The 13,353-nt window shown below is 39.9% G+C and overlaps 1 long non-coding RNA gene across 1 annotated transcript in view; it reads right to left on the reverse strand.

Annotated features, from left to right (window-relative positions):
- Positions 1 to 213: 213 nt before the first annotated feature.
- Positions 214 to 13,353, reverse strand: part of LOC134310532 (uncharacterized) — a 47,428-nt gene continuing 34,288 nt past the window's right edge. Inside the window, exon 4 of the long non-coding RNA XR_010011319.1 lies at positions 214 to 492. This is a non-coding gene — a long non-coding RNA (uncharacterized LOC134310532). The remainder of the gene's footprint in view (positions 493 to 13,353) is intronic.

Below are 13,353 nucleotides of genomic sequence, written 5' to 3' on the forward strand. Positions count from 1 at the left end.
AAGACAAATTCAAAATAAAACGGCACAAGAAGTGACCTTTATGGCACATATTAGCCAAACGCCAGCTGACAATTAGTCAAAAGTCACAGCAAAACAAATGACTTTGGCTGCTTTATTGATTAGTGCAGGTGAACCATTTTTTAATGTAGGGTACCTTTTTTTGAAAGGTGAAAAGTTATTCAGGTTGAGAAAATAACACATACAGACCCTTGGAAGCTCTCCCTGCTGCCTATAATGATCTTGGTAATAATGATGTCAGCAGTGCTGCTGGAGCCTGAGCCAGTCCTCTGTGTGAGTATAGCTGATGTAGATTATGTGGGGCAGTAAAACAGAGAGGAACTCCCTGGAATATGCGGGAGGTAAATGAAGTCCCAGGGGTGTAATATTCTCCAGCTCCAGCAGATACATTTGTTTAATTCTCATCTGTCAAAAAGCCTGCTCTGGCCCACATGTGTGCATAAAAGAAACAGAGGGGGAGGAGAAGGAGCAGGTCTGAGGAAAGAGAGAGAATTATGTGCTTAGTTAAATATATAGTTCTTACATTTTTTACATTTGCATCATAAATAAATAAGTATCGATGGACTAGCTTTATTTACAGTACTGTAAAAAATAAAATAAATTGGTTATTTTTCTGATGTCTGTGTCATTGCATATTTGTTACACTAAATAACTGCAGATGCTTAAGCAAAACATGATATTACCACCATTTGTAACACATCATTTTATTTATTTAAGTAACAAACTCCATAGCACTAAAAATTAATAAATAAATAATTGCTCACTTAAATGACCAGTTTAACTACATTCTTAAATATGAAGTACTTACTGTTTTTTATCCTTATATATTTTTTTTTTCCCGACTTTTTAGCACGTCCAATTGCCCGATTGCGTCATGCTTCCTCTCCACTAATGCCGATCCCCGCTCTGATTTGAGAAGAACAAAGCTAACCCATGCCCCGTCCGACACATGGGCAGCAGCCGTATGCATCTTGTCACCTCTCAACAAAAAGGTCCTAGGTTCGAGTCCCAGTTGAATGGGTCTGGGTCCCTTCTGTGTGAAGTTTGCATGTTTTTCCAGTGTCTGTGTGGGTTTCCTCCTGGTGCTAAAGTTTCCTCCCACAGTCCAAAGACATACAGTCAGGCTAATTGGAAATATTAAAGTCACCCTATGTATTAGTGTGTGTGTAAATGTGTGTTTGCCCTGTAATGAACTGGTGACCTGTCCAGCATGTTTCCTAAATTTTGCCTAGTGAACTGTAACCACAGTGACCCTGAATAGGATAAAGCAGTGGTAAAATAGACAGCAAATAAATGAATGAATTAATGAATGGATAATTAGGAGGGGTGTCCATTCGTTTTACCATGTAGTGTATAATAAAATAGATCAAAATGTGGAAATACTGAGGGCGCCTAGGTGATGCAGCGGGAAATTCTGCTAGCACACCAGCACAGAGATTCTGAATTCCGCTTCAAAACTCGGCGTTGCCACCGGTTGACTGGGAGCCATCTAATTAATCGTGTCTGCTAGGGCGGGGTGACCGGACTATGGGGGTGGGGTCATCAAACTCTGTAGAGGCACCTGTGCAGAATGCATGGGTGAAAAAAAGGGGTCCGCTAGAACTGCACACGGGTCGGAGGAGGCGTGATTAGTGGTTAAGGTACTACACTATTTGTCAGAGGGTTGGGGATGCAAACCCCACCACCACCAACCTTTCATTGGTGGGCATTTGAACAAGGCTTTTAAACCTCAAAACAAGGATCGGGGTGATTTAGTGGTTAAAGTACTGAACTATTCGTCAGAGGGTGGGGGACGCAAACCACACCACCACCAACCTGTCATTGGTGGGGATTTGAACAAGGCCCTTAGACCTCAGTCGTTGGCTGCTGTCCTGTGACACTTATAATTCAAATGCCTACATTTACTAAAATAAAATAAAATTTGACTAGACAACAGCATGCCGTTTTCATCCCCTCGTTCAACAGATCTTCACCATTCTGGTTGCTTTAGGACAACCTAAAAATGCTGCAGCTAATATTAGCCTCTTTCGGGGCTGTGCTCCTGTCCCTTTACCACCTTGTGGGTGGTACCAGCCTGGTCCGCAGTAAGGCAGCTGTCACTGCATATACGCATGTCATTGATGGAAGACATTAATTGCCTTTGCTGGGTGGCAGCAGTGTAGCATTCAGGTGTGCATTTTTGGGGTCGTCTGCGTGTAAATGAGATTCTGAGCTTCGCCGACACTGTCTCCTTCCTGGAAATAATTGATCTACGGAGTCCGTCTCAGAGGAACACCTCCTTTCTCCCACTACAGTCCTTGACAGTCTCAGAGACTCTGATTGGTTAGTAGTTAGCAAGAAATGACCGGCCCCTGACCTGGACCACCCCACCACCACATCTCCACAAGGACATCCTGAAGTAGCAGTGGTCAAACCAGGTATGCTTATACTTTCCAAAGTGCCCCACATAGTGCTTCAAAAAGGGGGGCAGATATTCAACTTAGTCATTCTTTTTTTTCAGTTACAAACCAAATAATGTAAGTGGAAAATAATGTTTATGCTTGATACTAGATTGTTTTACCACTTTACCAACAAAACCAGGTTTAAAATGTGTTTAATAATTCTTGTATGTACAACCCCATGCATGTAACTCTGTATTGTAGTACTTGACAAAGGTTTGCCAATGTAATCCCTTGCCCATGTGGTTATATCAGCTATTTTTGAGTGGCGGTTCTTGATGCAGTGCCGTCTGAGGGATCAAAGATCACAGGCATTCAGCTTAAGCTTGTGCCCTTTGGCCTTTACGCACTGAAATTCCTCCTGATTCCTTGAATCGTTTAATGATATTATGCACTGTAGAGGGAGAAATAGGCATATCCCTTCCAATCTTTCTTTGAGGTACATTGTTTTTAAACATTTCAATCATTTTCTCACACATTTGTTGACAAACTGGAGATCCTCTGATCATCTTTGCTCATCAAAGACTCAGCCTTTCCTGAATGCTGCTTTTGTACCAAACCATGATTACAATCACATGTTGACATCACCTGTTTGGAATCACATGATTATTTAGATTTTTTCACCTCATTACTAGCCCTAAATTGCCCCCGTCCCAACTTTTTTGGAAGGTGTTGCAGGCCTGAAATGCAGGAATGGAGGTATATTAACAAATGAAATGAAGTTGAGCAGATAAAACATGAAATATCTTGGGTTCAAACTGTCTGCAAGCAAACAAAAGTCAAAGTAAATGTAAGGAACACTGTGTTTTTATTTTATTAGCATTCTCCATACTGTCCCAACTTTTTCTGATTTGGAGTTGTAATAGTTTATACTGTATGTAATATTTAGTCTTTAGTCTGATAACATCTTATGAAAAATCAAAATGCATTACGAAGCAACAAGGATCCAAAGCACCTCAGGTCATTTTCTGTTAAAAGTGTTGTATGTCTTCCACATGTTCCTGTGGGTTTCCTCTTGGTACTTTGGTTTCCTCTCACCTTCCAAAATCTACATTAGGTAGACTGCTACTCTAAATTGCCCCTAGGTGTGAGCGAGTAAATAAATAGGGTGAGAAAGTAGGGATGTAACGATACACTCTACCCACGATGCGATTCTCCATACTGGGTTCACGATACGATTTAGAACGAAGTAGAAGACAAATTATGACAAAGTTTCCTTTTATTATTTCTCCTTAAAAATACTCTATTTGTGCTTATCTTTTATTTATCTAAATAATGAATGTCCTTTTATTTCTGAGGTAGGTACAAACTATGCAAAACAATGCTGCACATTTCCCATTTTTGTGTAAAAAAACTGAAATGAGATTTTAAAACAAATCCAACATTACATAAATAAATGAATAATACAAATGAAGAAAGTATCCTCACATAAATGAATTTGGCTGGAAAATTCTAAACCTGGCAACCCTGTAGTGACGTCAACCAGTCGAGGTGAATAGCGCCAGTGTCCTCTGCTGTATAAAGTGAATATCGATTCATTATACATGTAAACCGATTTGAATCGTTACACATGTGAATCGATTTTTAACTGTCTTGTGGTGCATCATTACATCCCTATGAGTAAGTTAAAGAGATGTGACAAAAAAAAACACACAGTAAAGATCTGAAATAATCACCAGTAAAGTACTGCTGGGGAGCCAGTGTTCAGATCTTAGTTGTGCTATTAGCTAGTTGGGTGTCTGTATGGACATGATTGGCTAAGACCTAAGAGGGGGGTGGCAGAAACAGCCTTGAAATTGAATGGCGCACTTGTAAGAGCACTCTCAGTGCTGGTCCCCAGCCTGGATATAATTAGGAGGGCTGAGTCAGGAAGGGAGTCTGGCATAAAAACTGTACCAAGTCTGGTATGCAGACCAGATATGCTGTGGCGACCCCTAAATATTCAAGAATAGCTAAAAAATAAATAACAGAGGAGACTTTGAGTTCACAATTGAAGTGGTAAGAGCACTCTCAGTGCTGGTCCCCAGCCCGGATATAAATAGGAGGGTTGAGTCAGGAAGGGAGTCCGGCATAAAAACTGTACCAAGACCAGATCCGCTGTGGCGACCCCTAAATATACAAGAATAGCTAAAAGAAAGTAACAAAGGAGACTTTGAGTTCACAATTGAAGGGACTTTAAGGTGGGTGGGTTTTAGTGAGCATTGCTGCAGGAAGAGGGAAACGTCATGTACTTTGATCCAGCTCTTGAGCTTTAAACTACAAATTGATTAAAAGCATGTATACCCCAGCTCTGTGCAGCATGTAAGCTTGTTGGATTTTTACAGAACAGATCCCACGAGGGGTGTGAGTGGGTGAGGAGTGACTTTTGTCTCAGCCGTGGAGTCTCCTCTTGCTTTTCATAGATCGGTAGTTGTCGAGGTGGGGGAGTGCTTAGTGTGTTTCATGGTTAATTCTGTGTCAATTAGTTGACTCTTGCCTCCCCTCCAGCGAACAGCACAAGCCTACAGAAGCCTACAGAAATCCTCTGCCTTTGACAGGCGCACTGTTCAATCATTTATCCCAAAGCCCCGGGACACGAATCAGTGTCAACAAACATTCGACTGAAATCATATAAACCTGCTCTGTTCTTTATACGTCCTTTCTTTCCCTCTTTTTTCCTCCTGTTCCACCCCCCGTTTTTTCATTCACTGTTTTTCATGTGGATTCAGAGTTAGAACACGCCGCTGTGGTTTGTTTCACCACGATGTAAGTAGTGCGTTCTCCCAAATTCAAAGCGGATGGTACTTTAAGTTGTTTATTTCCTTCGGGACAGATGTCAGCAATTTGATCTGTGAACCTAATCCTGTCATCTTTCCCTATCTCAGCTGATCTTGTCAGGGAAGGTGGGTGAGTGCAGGCTTTAGTAGAACTCATTGCCCTGGTCCCTAAGGCACAAAGAGTCCTCATACAATATTGTTTAATATGTGGCCCATAATACTTACCCACCAATAGGCTACAGCATTCTGGGCTAACGCTTAACTTAATTTTATTTGCATAAAATATATCTGTAAACAAACCTCTGTTATGAACCCGAAGAACTACTGTTGGTCCTGAGACACAGAACACCACTGATGTAACATCATGCATATAAAGATGTTAAACATTTTATGAGGAACGTTAAATTTTATGCCTTCATTCTGAAATAATAAAGTCTTTAAGGCTTTGATTATATGCATTCAATTCCCTCACTTTTGTTGTTTATCCTGTTGTGCCATTATACCTAAATCAAATGAGATCACTTGAAAACATTAATGTTTTATAGTTTCTTTACATTTTTGATATTTTTTTATATCTTTGAATATTTAATTATTGACTGAATAGCAGTGGTAGGTTAGCAGTTAAGCTACTGGACTTGTAATCAAAAGGTTGCTGGTTCAAGTCCCACCACTGCCAAGTTGCCACTCTTGGGCCCCTAAGCAAGGCCCTTAGCTCTAAATTGATTTACATGTTTAGCATTTAGCATTATAAAGCCTATAATTGAGACTGTATATACCGATCAGCCATAACATTAAAACCACCTCTTTGATTCTACAATCACTGTCCATTTTATCAGCTCCACTTACCATACAGAAGCACTTTGTAGTTCTACAATTACTGACTGTAGCCCATCTGTTTCTCTGCATGCTTGTTAACAATACTTTAGCAACCAACACACTTAAGCTACACTGCTAGTACTTGTGTTAACAATATTTTAGCAACAAGCTTAAGCTACATTGCTAATGCTTGTTTTAACAATACTTTAGCAATAGACACATTCAAGCTACAATGCTAATACTTGTTTAACAACACTTTAGCAACAAACACATTCAAGCTACAATGCTAATACTTGTTTAATAATACTTTAGCAACAGACACATTCAAGCTACAATGCTAATACTTGTTTAACAACACTTTAACAAACACACTTAAGCTACACTGTTTATACTTGTTTAAACAATACTTTAGCAACCAACACATTTAAGCTGCACAGCTTATGCTGGCTATAACAACATTTTAGTTGTAAACTTAATGTTAACTACAATGCTAATGCTGATGCAGACAGTGCTTTGGCAATAAGCTACATGGAACTACACTGTTTACCTTTGTGCTACATTTTGCAGCTATTAACTGCTTAAAATTGTTATGTAAAAGACACCACTGGTGGTGGACTGATTTTGCATACTATTTAGTACATTGCTATGTATTATGGGATGTAGCCTTATTTGTAGCAAGTACCAACATTTTTTGTCAATTGCAAGGCTTATGTTGTATGACCAGACTTTCTATCTTTTTCTCTGAACTGGAAAAAAATATATCAGGACATTTTTAAAAACACACACATATATATACTGTATATATATATATATATATATATATATATATATATATATCACTTCATTTACATTTAATTGTATTTTTATTCTTTAATTAAATAAATTACACTTATTAAATTAAAAAATACCACGTCAATTTTTGCACATATGTGTGTGTGTGTGTGTGTGATGTTTGTGATGTATGTAAATTACTGCTGTAACACTGCAATTTCCTTTTGGCGATCAATAAATTAATACTCCATTAAATTATACAAAATTATAGGGTAGTCTTATTTCTTAAACATTTACATTAAAATGTGTTTTAACTACAATTTGGAATTATTTTGCTTATGGTACTGGCTAAGTCCTTCCAGGTTTAGAACGTGTGGGCAGTTTGTTTTCATGCTGGTGAAAACAATGACTTTCCTCAAACATAATCTTGTTGGAGATTACTGTGTTTTCCAGAAAGACTATAAAAATACAATCCAGTTCCTGCAGGTTTGATCTTTCCATGTGGAAAAGTGGTAATTCTAACTTACAGTGCACAGATCTATCTGGTCCAATAGCCTACCTCTTCTAGTTTGCTATTCTTGTGAAAATGCTACACATCTCAGACTCTTTACTTTGATTGCACCATTTCTTGGTGTCCTTTTACAAAGCTAAAATTCCAAGACCATTCAGCTGAGAATATCAAAACAAATAGCTTCACAAAATAGTCGATGAAACAGAGCCAATGTGGATTCAGGCTTTTAGTCCTTTTAAGAAAAAAAGTTTGAAGGCTCTTTAAATCTAAAGGCTCTTGCTCTCTGAATCTTCAGAATCATGGACCTGAAAAAGATAAAAGCTATTGTCCTTCCTCACTCAGGAGAAGGAAAAGCTTCAAAGACTATCATGGACAAAAACAGTGCCTGGGAAAAAATATGTACTATCTGTGCCAATGCTACACTGAGTCATCTATTTAAAACCAGTCACTTATGATGCATTTACATGGTTATACTTTATTTCATGGTTTTAGTTGTTTCTCACATCACTGAGAAAATCTGACTCAAACTAAATGCTACATTTTAAATAGAAGCTTAAATATGAACAAAATGAATAAAGTTAAACTAATTGGTTGTGTAAGTAACAATTTTTACAAGTATAAATATACACTGATCAGCCACACCATTAAAAGCACCTCCTTGTTTCTACACTCACTGTCTATTTTATCAGCTCCACTTATTTTATAGAAACACTTTGTAGTTCTACAATTACTGACTGTAGTCCATCTGTTTCTCTGTGTGCTTTGTTTGCCCCTCTTTCATGCTGTTCTTCAATGGTCAGGACTCTCCCAGGACCACCACAGAGCAGGTATTATTTGGGTGGTGGATCATTCTCAGCACTGCAGTGACAATGACATGGTGGTGGTGTGTTGGTGTGTGTGTTGTGCTGGCATGAGTGGATAAGACACAGCAGCACTGCTGGAGTTTTTAAACACCTCACTGTCACTGCTGGACTGAGAATAGTCCATCAACCAAAAATATCCAGTGCTTGATGAAGGTTTAGAAGATGACCAACTCAAACAGCAGAAATAGATGAGCAATTATCTTTGACTTTACATCTACAAGGAGGACCAACTAGGTAGGAGTGTCTAATAGAGTGGACAGTGAGTGGACATGGTATTTAAAAACTCCAGCAGCGCTGCTGTGTCTGATCCACTCATACCAGCACAACACACACTAACACACCACCACCATGTCATTGTCACTGCAGTGCTGAGAATGATCCACCACCTAAATAATACCTGCTCTGTGGTGGTTCTGTGGGGGTCCTGACCATTGAAGAACAGCATGAAAGCAGGTACAAAAAGTATGTAGAGAAACAGATGGACTACAGTCAGTAATTGTAGATCTACAAAATGCTTTTATATGGCAAATGGAGCTGATAAAATGGACAGTGTGTGTAGAAACAAGGAGGTGGTTTTACTGTTATGGCTAATCAGTGTACAATTTATACAATGTGCTTTATGAGTCAATTTACATTATTTTCTTATTTAAATAAATTGGGAAAGACATGACATTTATCACATGATTCTACATCTCTGCCAGTAAGTAAACACTTTTGGTGGGTGGCAATCTACATTCTTGAGCCAGTCAACACTTCCCTTGTGCACACTGAGTTATGTTGCTAGGCAGAACTGACTTCTTGCTGTAAAAAGGCTGGTCAAAATTTTATATTGCTGTAAGCAATCGTGGCTTTAGAGCACAAATGCAGTTCTGAAAGCATTTAGTGAAAATATGGCAATCATTATAAAATTAAATAGCAAATTTTACACAAGGACTTTTTCAAGGAAAAAGAAGAAAACATTGGTTAAGGGATTGTGTTTGTATGTGATATATTAAGAGCTGAACGAATTGCAAAACACTAAATTGTAAAAGCACATCTTTGTTAAAATATATATATAATTAAAAAACACCAAACAAAACACCAGGACAATGTTACTATGTGATATCATGATCAAAAATCATTTAATGAATGCAAAAACAGTCCTGTGCTCAATATGATAGGTAGTGTTGCTGGAGTTTTTAAATACTGTGTCCACTCACTGTCCACTCTATTAGACACTTCTACCTAGTTGGTCCACCTTGTAGATATAAAGTCAGAGACGATCGCTCATCAATTGCTGCTGTTTGAGTTGGTCATCTTATAGAGCTTCATCAGTGGTCACAGGACGCTGCCTACGGGGCGCTGTTGGCTGGATATATTTTTGGTTGGTGGACTATTCTCAGTCCAGCAGTGACAGTGATGTGTTTAAAAACTCCATCAGTGCTGCTGTGTCTTATCCACTCATACCAGCACAACACACACTAACACACCACCACCATGTCAGTGTCACTGCAGTGCTGAGAATGATCCACCACCCAAATAATACCTGCTCTGTAGTGGTCCTGACCATTCCACAGCACTGTGTGGTTATATATATATATATGGACAGAGAAAGAAAATGTGTGAAAATAAAATTTAAACCTATGGCAATGATGCACATGAATGAACTCAGAGCTCTGGTTTGTGCCAATTGGCAAGGAAACACAAACGGGGATAACATGGGCCAAATGGGATACATGCCAACATAAACCATTAGCAAATTGGTACACAGGAAAAGATCACACAATGCATCTTATGTGTTCCACAATTGGCAGAACCATTAAGCAGAATTAATTGGCTTCCAATATTTGGCTATTTTTACTTTACTCAATGTTTCCAGTGCCTAATACCAATACTACTTTTTAAGAGCATTCTGACAGACTATGTGAAACTAAACTGATAACTCTGGTAATGCATAAGGGAGAGAAAAGGAGTGCAGGTGTCCTTAATATATAACCTACACACTTAAAATTTGTGTAGTATGAAGACATCACATGTGAATCGACACAATGCAACATTTTAGCCAGTACTTTAAACAGGTTTTAAGAAGGAGTGTCATACTATTAAAAGCTTTGTTAAATGTTGTCGCCTGAAATAGTTGTCACATGATGTGGAACCTGTCCAATGTTGTGTCATCAACAGCCAATAAATTTACCACAGGACCGCAAACAATGCACATAGTTTTACACTCACACCCACTTCATTCTTAAACATGGAAAAATTCAATATCTTAACTTAGAGTTAACTTAAAAGCTTATTACCTGTAACCATCAAAATATAATTTAATAATTAAAACAGTACTTAAACATGAATTTTTTTAATTCTAAAATACACAAATCAGCCATAACATTAAAACCACCTCCTTGTTTCTACACTCACTGTCCATTTTACCAGCTCCACTTATCATATAAAAGCACTTTGTAGTTCTACAATTACTGACTGTAGTCCATCTGATACTCTGCATGCTTTGTTAGCCCCCTTTCATGCTGTTCTTCAATGGTCAGGACTCTCCCAGGACCACTACAGAGTAGGTCCAACCAAGAATATGTCCAGCCAACAGCGCCCATGGGCAGCGTCCTGTGACCACTGATGAAGGTCTACAAGATGACCAACTCAAACAGCAGCAATAGATGAGCAATCATCTCTGACTTTACATCTACAAGGTGGACCAACCAGGTAGGAGTGTCGAATAGAGTGGACAGTGAGTGGACACGGTATTTAAAAACTCCAGCAGTGCTGCTGTGTCTGATCCACGCATACCAGCACAACACACACTAATGCCAAGTTCACACGACTTTCCAAGTCGTCAGGTCGCTGTACAGTTCACACTATACGACTGAATCTCCTGCACTCGGGAGTCTTTCAGTCGGTGTATATTTCACACTACACGACTGATCGGCGATAGGGGGTTTCACACTACACGATCCATCACCAACTGGAATCGCAGGCGAGCTTCTCTGGGCTCCCTTTTTTTCTTTCTTTCTTTTTTTTTTTTTTTACAAAAACACACGTGAGAAGTGACGAGAAGTTTAATGATATACCACGTCCAAAAAAATTAACGTCAACAAGTAGCGAGAGATCAAGGGGTTTGTGCGCTGATGTGCAGCGTAATATCAAGGAGGAAAAATAAATGAATCTGAGTGGATTTGGCAACACGAACAGTATATGGCTTGTTCTGTAGTAAGTTTTGCAATGCGTGGGTATTATGTTTTGTAGAGGACGATCAAATCAGAAATACTGTAAAACGTGTGTGTGTCGGTGTATCCTGATATAAACTATATTAATTAAGCCCCTGTCCCCTGTCCTCTTTTGCATTTCCCCTCACGCTGTATCCTGTGTTCTCATTGGCTGTTCGACATGTCACTCATTCCCAGTTGCCCGTCTGAGATCAAATATCTGGCGTGCTAGAAAACTCAATCCAGTCGCCGAGCACTCGGCGAGCCGGTCGGGTCGAGTTGTTGAATAGTTCAGACTTAGCGACTGAGAGCCGAGTTTTGATCGCCGAGCAAACGCTGAGTTGCTCCCGACCCGGAAAATCAATCGCCGACCGGTCGCCGAGCGAAAATCAGGGCATAAATCGTGTAGTGTGAACTAGGCATAACACACCATGATCATGTCAGTGTCACTGCAGTGCTGAGAATGATCCACCACCTAAATAATACCGGCTCTGTAGTGGTCCTGACCATTAAAGAACAGGGTGAAAGCAGGCTAAAAAAAGTATGTAGGGAAATAGATAGACTACAGTTAGTAATTGTAGAACTTCAAAGTGCTTCTATATGGTAAGTGAAGCTGATCAAATTGACAGTGAGTGTAGAAACAAGAAGGTGGTTTTAATGTTATGGCTGATCAGTGTACTATTTAGTTGTATACCCACCTTTTTGTAAAGCACTTAAGCTGACTTGTACTTACAGGGGTTGGACAAAATAACTGAAACACCTGGTTTTAGACCACAATAATTTATTAGTATGGTGTAGGGCCTCCTTTTGCGGCCAATACAGCGTCAATTCGTCTTGGAAATGACATATACAAGTCCTGCACAGTGGTCAGAGGGATTTTAAGCCATTCTTCTTGCAGGATAGTGGCCAGGTCACTACGTGATGCTGGTGGAGGAAAACGTTTCCTGACTCGCTTCTCCAAAACACCCCAAAGTGGCTCAATAATATTTAGATCTGGTGACTGTGCAGGCCATGGGAGATGTTCAACTTCACTTTCATGTTCATCAAACCAATCTTTCACCAGTCTTGCTGTGTGTATTGGTGCATTGTCATCCTGATACACGGCACCGCCATTGGATGCACATGGTCCTCCAGAATGGTTCGGTAGTCCTTGGCAGTGACGTGCCCATCTAGCAAGTATTGGGCCAAGGGAATGCCATGATATGGCAGCCCAAACCATCACTGATCCACCCCCATGCTTCACTCTGGGCATGCAACAGTCTGGGTGGTACGCTTCTTTGGGGCTTCTCCACACCGTAACTCTTCCGGATGTGGGGAAAACAGTAAAGGTGGACTCATCAGAGAACAATACATGTTTCACATTGTCCACAGCCCAAGATTTGCGCTCCTTGCACCATTGAAACCGACTTTTGGCATTGGCACGAGTGACCAAAGGTTTGGCTATAGCAGTCCGGCCGTGTATATCGACCCTGTGGAGCTCCCGACGGACAGTTCTGGTGGAAACAGGAGAGTTGAGGTGCACATTTAATTCTGCCGTGATTTGGGCAGCCGTGGTTTTATGTTTTTTGGATACAATCCGGGTTAGCACCCGAACATCCCTTTCAGACAGCTCCCTCTTGCGTCCACAGTTAATCCTGTTGGATGTGGTTTGTCCTTCTTGGTGGTATGCTGACATTACCCTGGATACCGTGGCTCTTGATACATCACAAAGACTTGCTGTCTTGGTCACAGATGCGCCAGCAAGACGTGCACCAACAATTTGTCCTCTTTTGAACTCTGGTATGTCACCCATAATGTTGTGTGCATTGCAATATTTTGAGCAAAACTGTGCTCTTACCCTGCTAATTGAACCTTCACACTCTGCTCTTACTGGTGCAATGTGCAATTAATGAAGATTGGCCACCAGACTGGTCCAATTTAGCCATGAAACCTCCCACACTAAAATGACAGGTGTTTCAGTTATTTTGTCCAACCCCTGTATTTACT

Source organism: Trichomycterus rosablanca, chromosome 3 (genome assembly GCF_030014385.1).
Source record: "Trichomycterus rosablanca isolate fTriRos1 chromosome 3, fTriRos1.hap1, whole genome shotgun sequence".
NCBI classification, from domain to species: domain Eukaryota; kingdom Metazoa; phylum Chordata; class Actinopteri; order Siluriformes; family Trichomycteridae; genus Trichomycterus; species Trichomycterus rosablanca.